General features: G+C 38.5%; 1 long non-coding RNA gene across 4 annotated transcripts; it reads right to left on the bottom strand.

Moving 5' to 3' along the window:
• Positions 1-2401: 2401 nt before the first annotated feature.
• Positions 2402-6171, bottom strand: LOC113279687. 4 transcript variants are annotated; one of them, XR_003325675.1, is made up of 9 exons: positions 6094-6171; positions 5639-5755; positions 5420-5494; positions 4932-5228; positions 4459-4707; positions 3947-4231; positions 3727-3800; positions 3263-3593; positions 2402-3066 (listed from the first exon to the last, which is right to left on the bottom strand). It is a non-coding gene; the product is annotated as an uncharacterized LOC113279687 (long non-coding RNA). The 4 variants fall into 4 exon arrangements; XR_003325678.1 differs by having other exon boundaries at positions 3947-4228; XR_003325677.1 differs by having other exon boundaries at positions 4459-4704.
• Positions 6172-6940: the final 769 nt, after the last annotated feature.

Raw genomic sequence — 6940 nt, 5'->3', positions numbered from 1 at the left:
TTGTATCACCTTAGATGAATAATATCATGATTTATATGGGGATACCAAGACTAGCATAGAAATATTTAAGTGATTTGATAACCAGGATAAATTATCAGTTGTTTGTCGTACACATAATGATATTTGTACCGTTAAAATTGACATCCCATTACAAATCGTGCCTTTCCATCCCCAATTTACAAAAACACACAGTAAAAGTATTTACAAAAATAATTTAGTAAATTTTGGGAGTATCACAATTGGTTGTATTGAATCATTTTATCTGATCTACGGTATATTTGGTAAATTCTTGATATAAGTCACTACAGTAATTTATTATTTTTTGGGTGAAATCTTGATATAAGTTCAAACTACAAAAGCTCAGCCCAGTAAGTACGATGAATTGCTTAAGTTGGATGAAGATTATGAATGTTTGATGTCCTATGATGAATGGTCAGCCTCAGCAATCACAAGTGATGAGTTCCCGGAATTTGACGGCTCTGGTTCGAGTTTCTTGTATTGGGCCAAAGAAGTCGAATGCACATTCAATGAAAGGAAGGTAACAAATGATGCAATGAGAGTTGAAATTGCAGTTTCTACGTTCAGATCGTCAGCCGTGTTATGGTGGGAAAATCTATTACTTGGCCATGGTTGCTTTGGGAGATGTACCTGATATTGAGTGTAGATCCAGCTTATATACATGACTGAAAAGCTATGAAAAGTTTCTACAATTTGATTACTGGGAGCTGCTGAGGAAGGAGGAGGATCACAAAGGAAATCAGATTTTATGTGTATTTTATTTTATTTTTCGTGTTTGATGTAACAACCTGTAAACTATGCGAGTTCAATAGCTGTTTTTACCACTTGGATGTGAAAGTTCAGAATTTACAGTTTTGTGTAGAGTGCAATTTTTGTCCATCTGATTTTGTCGAGTCTCTATTGACATCTAATTGAATCTGGTTTGAAAGTATACGTGTGTTTGTCATTTGCATTCAGGATCAATTCATCTGATGTTGAATCAGTTCTGCTAGAGGGTTTTTCAGACACATACTTTCAGTTGATAAGACTATGTAAATACACATACTTCCAAATTAAGCATGTTTTCCACTTGAGCATGCAGTTGACAATCCGTGTAAGCGATACCAGGATGGGAGCAGGAGCCTTTTATGACCTTGAGATGCTTCATTTGCAAATTCATCAAACCAATACGATAGGAGACCTGATCATAGAAACTCAGTATATGTATAGGAGGGAGCCTCAAAGAGCAAGAGCAGAAGGAAGCTGGTAGTAAACCATTCTAATCCTTGATTTGAACATCGAACGTCTCTTCCTTGACCCACACTTGCTTCACCCTGTCCTTGTATATATACAGATGAACCTTACAGCAACACCAACAAAAACTGCTGTTGTAATTACATCGATGACGCCAAAGGTCAGTGTTGATTATCCTCTCAGAACATGCAATACAAGGATATCCTTTAAACTCCAGAAGATGATCTGAATATTGATGCTCATTCACCGCAGGCTTGAGGCATTCTAACGAATTGAATCGTCTCACTATGGAGGTCGAACGAGAGCAACGTTTCAAATTCAAGAAATTCGAAAGGGTTATCATTGACTATATCTTCTTCTTCTTTGACTACCACTGTTTCGTTAGTTATCCTCCAAAACAGATGACCCCCCCACAAAGGGTAGCCTGTCTACCATTCGAAACTCTAGTAGCTATTCCTCCATTGATTATTTCAGCAGGAGCGAAAGCAACCTTTCTCCATAATTTAGTTCCCGACCATACAAACAAACAAACAAACACACCACTGGATGCTGATGTAAAAATGACAACAACCTTGTATTCTTGTGATGATATATCAAAACCAAAACCATGACATAAGTAGATGCAACCCCTTGGGAATAAGAAGACCTGGCTAATTTGAAAACTAGAAGAAGAAATGAAAGAATACAGAGATGAAATTGGTAGATCTGATATATGAGAAGACTCAATTTCTAATTTGGATGAAATCAGGAAAGTAGATAAACCCTAGCCAACCCTGCATTTAGAAAGGAATGAAATTCTCGAAGTAAGACGAAGAGGAACACATGCTGTATTTCCAATTTCATTTTGAAGACTCCCTCCATTTTTGGTTCGCAGGCGAGGTTTTATGAGTGAAAACTTGAGCTGTCTTCATTTTATTGGCAAAAATAAAAATATAAGCAACAACTGTGTTATAAACTAGAAGTTTATCTTCATTCTAATGGATTTCTAATCTCCTTTTCTGCAGGCACCTCTTGATTTTTGCCATGAGTTCTATTTACAGTAATGCCTGCCGTTTGGCGAAGTAAACAGGTTTCAGCATCGAGTATATTTCAGTATGAGTACACATCGAGTGTTTGTATCCATGACCCTTATTCTGAATTACAAAAAAAAAGGGTTAGTAACAGCCTGCACACCACGGCAGGGTATTGCCATTTCTGTATAGTTTGGACTTGCACTGTTGGTTACAAGAATGCAAAAATCACAGAATAGGTCCTAGCGAGTACTTACAATGCACATCTTGGAATTGGCTACCAAATAGAGCAGAGGGGTGATTAATTGCAGGGGCCGATGAAAAAAGTCTTATACATGTAAACAAGTAAAGCCAAAGAAAAGAAAATACTCCATCAGATAGGTTATAAAATGTTCAGATTGCCATTACTTGGTTTTTACTTTTTACCCCAGCTGCAGAAAAACTTATAATGTGGCATGTCATCTGGTAGAGGATGTTGCCACTGAAAAATGAGGTTTACAATGTCACTGGACCTGTTGCATTGTCTACCAAAACCCCGTTGATGCAGGGAAATTGTAACATTTGCAAGTAAATATCCAACTTTTTTGGATTTATAAGTGATGCTAGCTAAGAAAGTGATTGTCGTTTCCATTCCTCATCTGAATATTTATTGCTTTTACTAGAAAGCAATTATGCTTTCCCTTTCCCTCTCTGAATCAACATCACAATCTGAACTCTCATTCTCTTTACAAATCTCCTCAGACAGGTCTTTGGCAGACTTGCCAGCCTCAACAGCCTTGGCTGCAGTAAGCTTCTTGTAAATGACCTGCGGCAAAAAGTACGAACTAAGTGAAGATAAGAAGAAAAAGACTAGCTGGGATGATTGAGGGAGTCCCAGAACTAGGTTTATGAACAAGGTGAAACTTTTGAATCCTAGAGATTGTAAGACATTTTTCAATATACAAACATATACAGGGGAATGATTGTGACTAAACTATAAATGAGCAGAGCTGAATGCATACCTCGGTAGCAGTAGTGCCTTCTATGAAATCACTTGGAACTTCATAGTTAGGATTTGGACCAGCCACCCTCGTGGGCACTTCATTGTAGTGGCCTTCATCAGTTATGTAATCTAACCAGGCAGGCGTTTCTGCGATCAGTGAGTTCCTGTAGGGACTCTTACTGGAACCCTCAAGGCATAAATCTGGACCAGAAGAATACTTTTCTGGTCCATCCTGACTGGCCAACCTCTTAAGTGTGAGATCTTCATAGAAAGACAGCGGTTCAATGTAACCAGCTAAACTCAGGAAGGTGCCCTTAGGGTACTTTGTAGGCGGCCACTGACGATTGTTTCTGTGATTAAAAGTCCCAGATATTGTTATGTGGATAAATTGTAAGCAACATGAAAACAAGAACTTAACAGAAATGGTACACCTTTCCTCGCATAAGTATTCAAAACTAGTTGAACAATATAAAAACTGCTTACCTTCACTGTTGCTCAAGCATTACAAATTGACACCCTTCCTCCATGACTCTGGGTCATGTGCCTTACGAGCACAACTACATAAAAGAGAAGATCGAGTAGTCATAAATCAAAGAACAACCACGTTTTTATGGTTGTACACAAACAAATTAACGTAGACGTACACAGTACCATCGAAAGCAGACGTCAATCTTCCAATTGAAACTGATAATTAAATACTTACCCGAAAAAGTTTTCCATTGCCTTTTCAACAGACTTATCATCTCTTGCTTCTCTTTCTCTTTGTCGTACCTAGCTTCTTCATCTCTTTAGCATCTAACTCATCCTCATCTGAGTAATCATCTCTCTTACTAGAAGACCTCATCTTACTACTACCCAATAGCGCTTTCCCTCTCAGAATCAACATCGAGATCCAAACTCTCATGCTCTTTAGAAATCTCCGACTTACCAGCCTCAATAACCTTGGCTGGAGCAAGCCACCATAGTCGAGCTTCTTCTAAATGACCTGCTGCAGTCCAAAAAAAAAAGGTAAGGGAAATATTAAACGAGAAGGAAAAGTAAATAATACAAAGACTAGCTGGGATGAGTAAGTGAGTCCAGAATTAGGCTTAACTAGGTTTATGAACAAGGTGAAACTTTTAAATCCTAGAGTCGGTAAGAGAATTTTCAATTGATAAAGAAACATATATAGGGGAATAATTGTGACTAACTACAAATGTGCAGAGCTGAACATACCTTCAGTAACCTCCTTACAAGCAGTAGTGCCTTTCATGAAATCACTAGGCACTTCATGGTTAGGATTTCGACCGACCACCCTCTTCATCATCTCTTCAGCATCCAACTCATCCTCAGCTGAATAATCATCTCTCTTACAAGAAGAACTCGTCTTACTACTACCTATTTCATGCTCTTTAGAAATCTCCTCAGACAGGTCCTCAGCAGATTTACCAGCCTCAATAACCTTGGCTGGAGCAGAATGACCTGCTGCAGTCCAAAAAAAAAGTAGGGGAAATATTAAACGAGAAGGAAAAGTAAATAATAAAAAAGACTAGCTGGGTTGAGTAAGCGAGTCCGGAATTAGGTTTAACTAGAACAAGGTGAAACTTTTAAATCCTAGAGTCGGTAAGAAAATTTTCAATTGATAAAAAAGCATACAGTATATAGGGGAATAATTGTGACTAATTACAAATGAGCACAGCTGAACATACCTTCAGTAGCCTCCTTACAGGCAGTAGTGCCTTTCATGAAATCTCTAGGCACTTCATGCTTAGGATTTCGACCGACCAGCCACTTGGGTAATTCGTAGTAGTGAGATTCATCATCAGAATCTGACCAGGCAGGACTTTCTGTAATCACCGAGTTCCTGTAGTAGGGACTCGTGTGACTGGCCAAACTCTTAAGAGTGAGAGGTCCGTAGTAGCACGTTAACAGGCGGTTCAACATTACGAGGTAGACTCAGGAAGGTGCCCTTAGGGTACTTTGTAGGCCGCCACTGATCATTGTTTCTGTAATCAAAAAGTCTCAGTTATAGTTATTAGGATAAACTGTAACCAACATGAAAACAAGAGCTTAACAGAAATGGTATACTGAAATGTTGAAAATAAAGAGGGAAAATAAGGATAGAAAAACTGTTAGGAAAACCCCTTGGCAACCCAACTAATTTCAACACCAGTTAAACAATATAAAAACTGCTTACCTTTTCTGTTGCTCACGTATTACAAATTGGCACCCTTCCTCGCATAACTCGGGGCCATGTGTCTTACGAGCACAACTACATAAAAGAGAAGATCGACAAGTCATAAATCAAAGAACGCTCTCGATTTTACAAGTGTACACAGACAAATTAATGTAGACATAAACAGTTCGATCAAAAGCAGACGTCAATCTTCAAATTGGAGACTGATTAAATGCTTACCCGAAAAACTCTTTTCTCGACATATCCATAGTCTTATCATAATTGATTACATTGACACCAGATAATGTTGCCATAGAGAAAATCAAATTGATAGCGTCTTCTTACTGAAACCTATACCTGTAACAATACAAGACGTATCAAAGTTATTATTCAAACTGAAATTCTTCTCTAGAAAGTAGACACCTAGAGATTGCATCAGTAACTGTCTCAAGATGCCACGAAGAATACGTAACCAAAATCATGGGAAAACCTATAGTTGATAAGAAATTTAAAGTCCGAATATGAACCTGATCGGGAACTCCAGAATCAAAAAAAAATAATCTGGAACCCCAGAATTTAAAAAAGAAAATTGGGAACCCCAGGATCAAAAGAAGAACCCTAGACCTAAATTTTACGGACACCTAAATAATTGAAATCGGAAACCGAAAATCTCCCCATAGCAATTACGGAAATACCTTGCGGTGGCGGAGGTTTGTTAGCGCAACTCCTCTCGACGTGGGTTCCAAGGCGTGCTGGCCTTACGAATAGTTTTGGGGTTTTAGAGAGGGAGGGAATTGTTATTTTCTCCCGGTGCGGTAAAAGACGGTTTGAAAAATGTCCTGGCACATTCCGAGCAAGTAATCCCGATTCCCATACAAAGGAAAATAAGTTCACAAAGTTTTAAAAGCTTTTTCGTAAGGCATTGCACTGGGCAAGGCGTTTGAATCACTCAAAAATTCAAATAAAAGCGGATTCAAAGAAGGTTATACAATCCATAAACGGGCGGACACTCCTCGTTCAATAGGAAAATAGGAATCTAATAAAAGACCTCAAACACATACATCTTGTTTGTTTGTAACTGATTCGGCATCTGGATTTGAGTCAATCCCTAACTCGCGCCAGATCAGCAGTTAGACTGTTTGGTTCCCACTTAATATAACTTCTGACTCGCCAGCTGACTCGCTACCAACCTTTGAGTCGGACCCCATGGACTCAGGTGCAAAGATACCCCTGATTCAATCGCTCAAACCCCTGACTCGTGTCGATACACGAAAATACCCTCGATCCTTTAAATCACATATTTCATTTCATTTATCTTTTTTTCTCGTTTCTTCCGTCCATCGTTACTTCGGTCCAGAGCAGAGATGGAAGATGGGGAAAAATCCTAGATCTGATGTCTCCTTCATCCCCCTCTCAACAAATCTACCAATATCTTTTACTGATAATCTCCTTCATCAATATTAATTAATCTCTCCATTCTTTCAACTCATCAGCTTGTTTTAAAAGAGTCATCAAATAACATCCATAATTCTTCGTCCATAT

The sequence above is a fragment of the Papaver somniferum genome, chromosome 1 (genome assembly GCF_003573695.1).
Source record: "Papaver somniferum cultivar HN1 chromosome 1, ASM357369v1, whole genome shotgun sequence".
Classification (NCBI taxonomy): Eukaryota; Viridiplantae; Streptophyta; class Magnoliopsida; order Ranunculales; family Papaveraceae; genus Papaver; species Papaver somniferum.
This window is presented reverse-complemented; position numbering and strand designations above follow the sequence as displayed.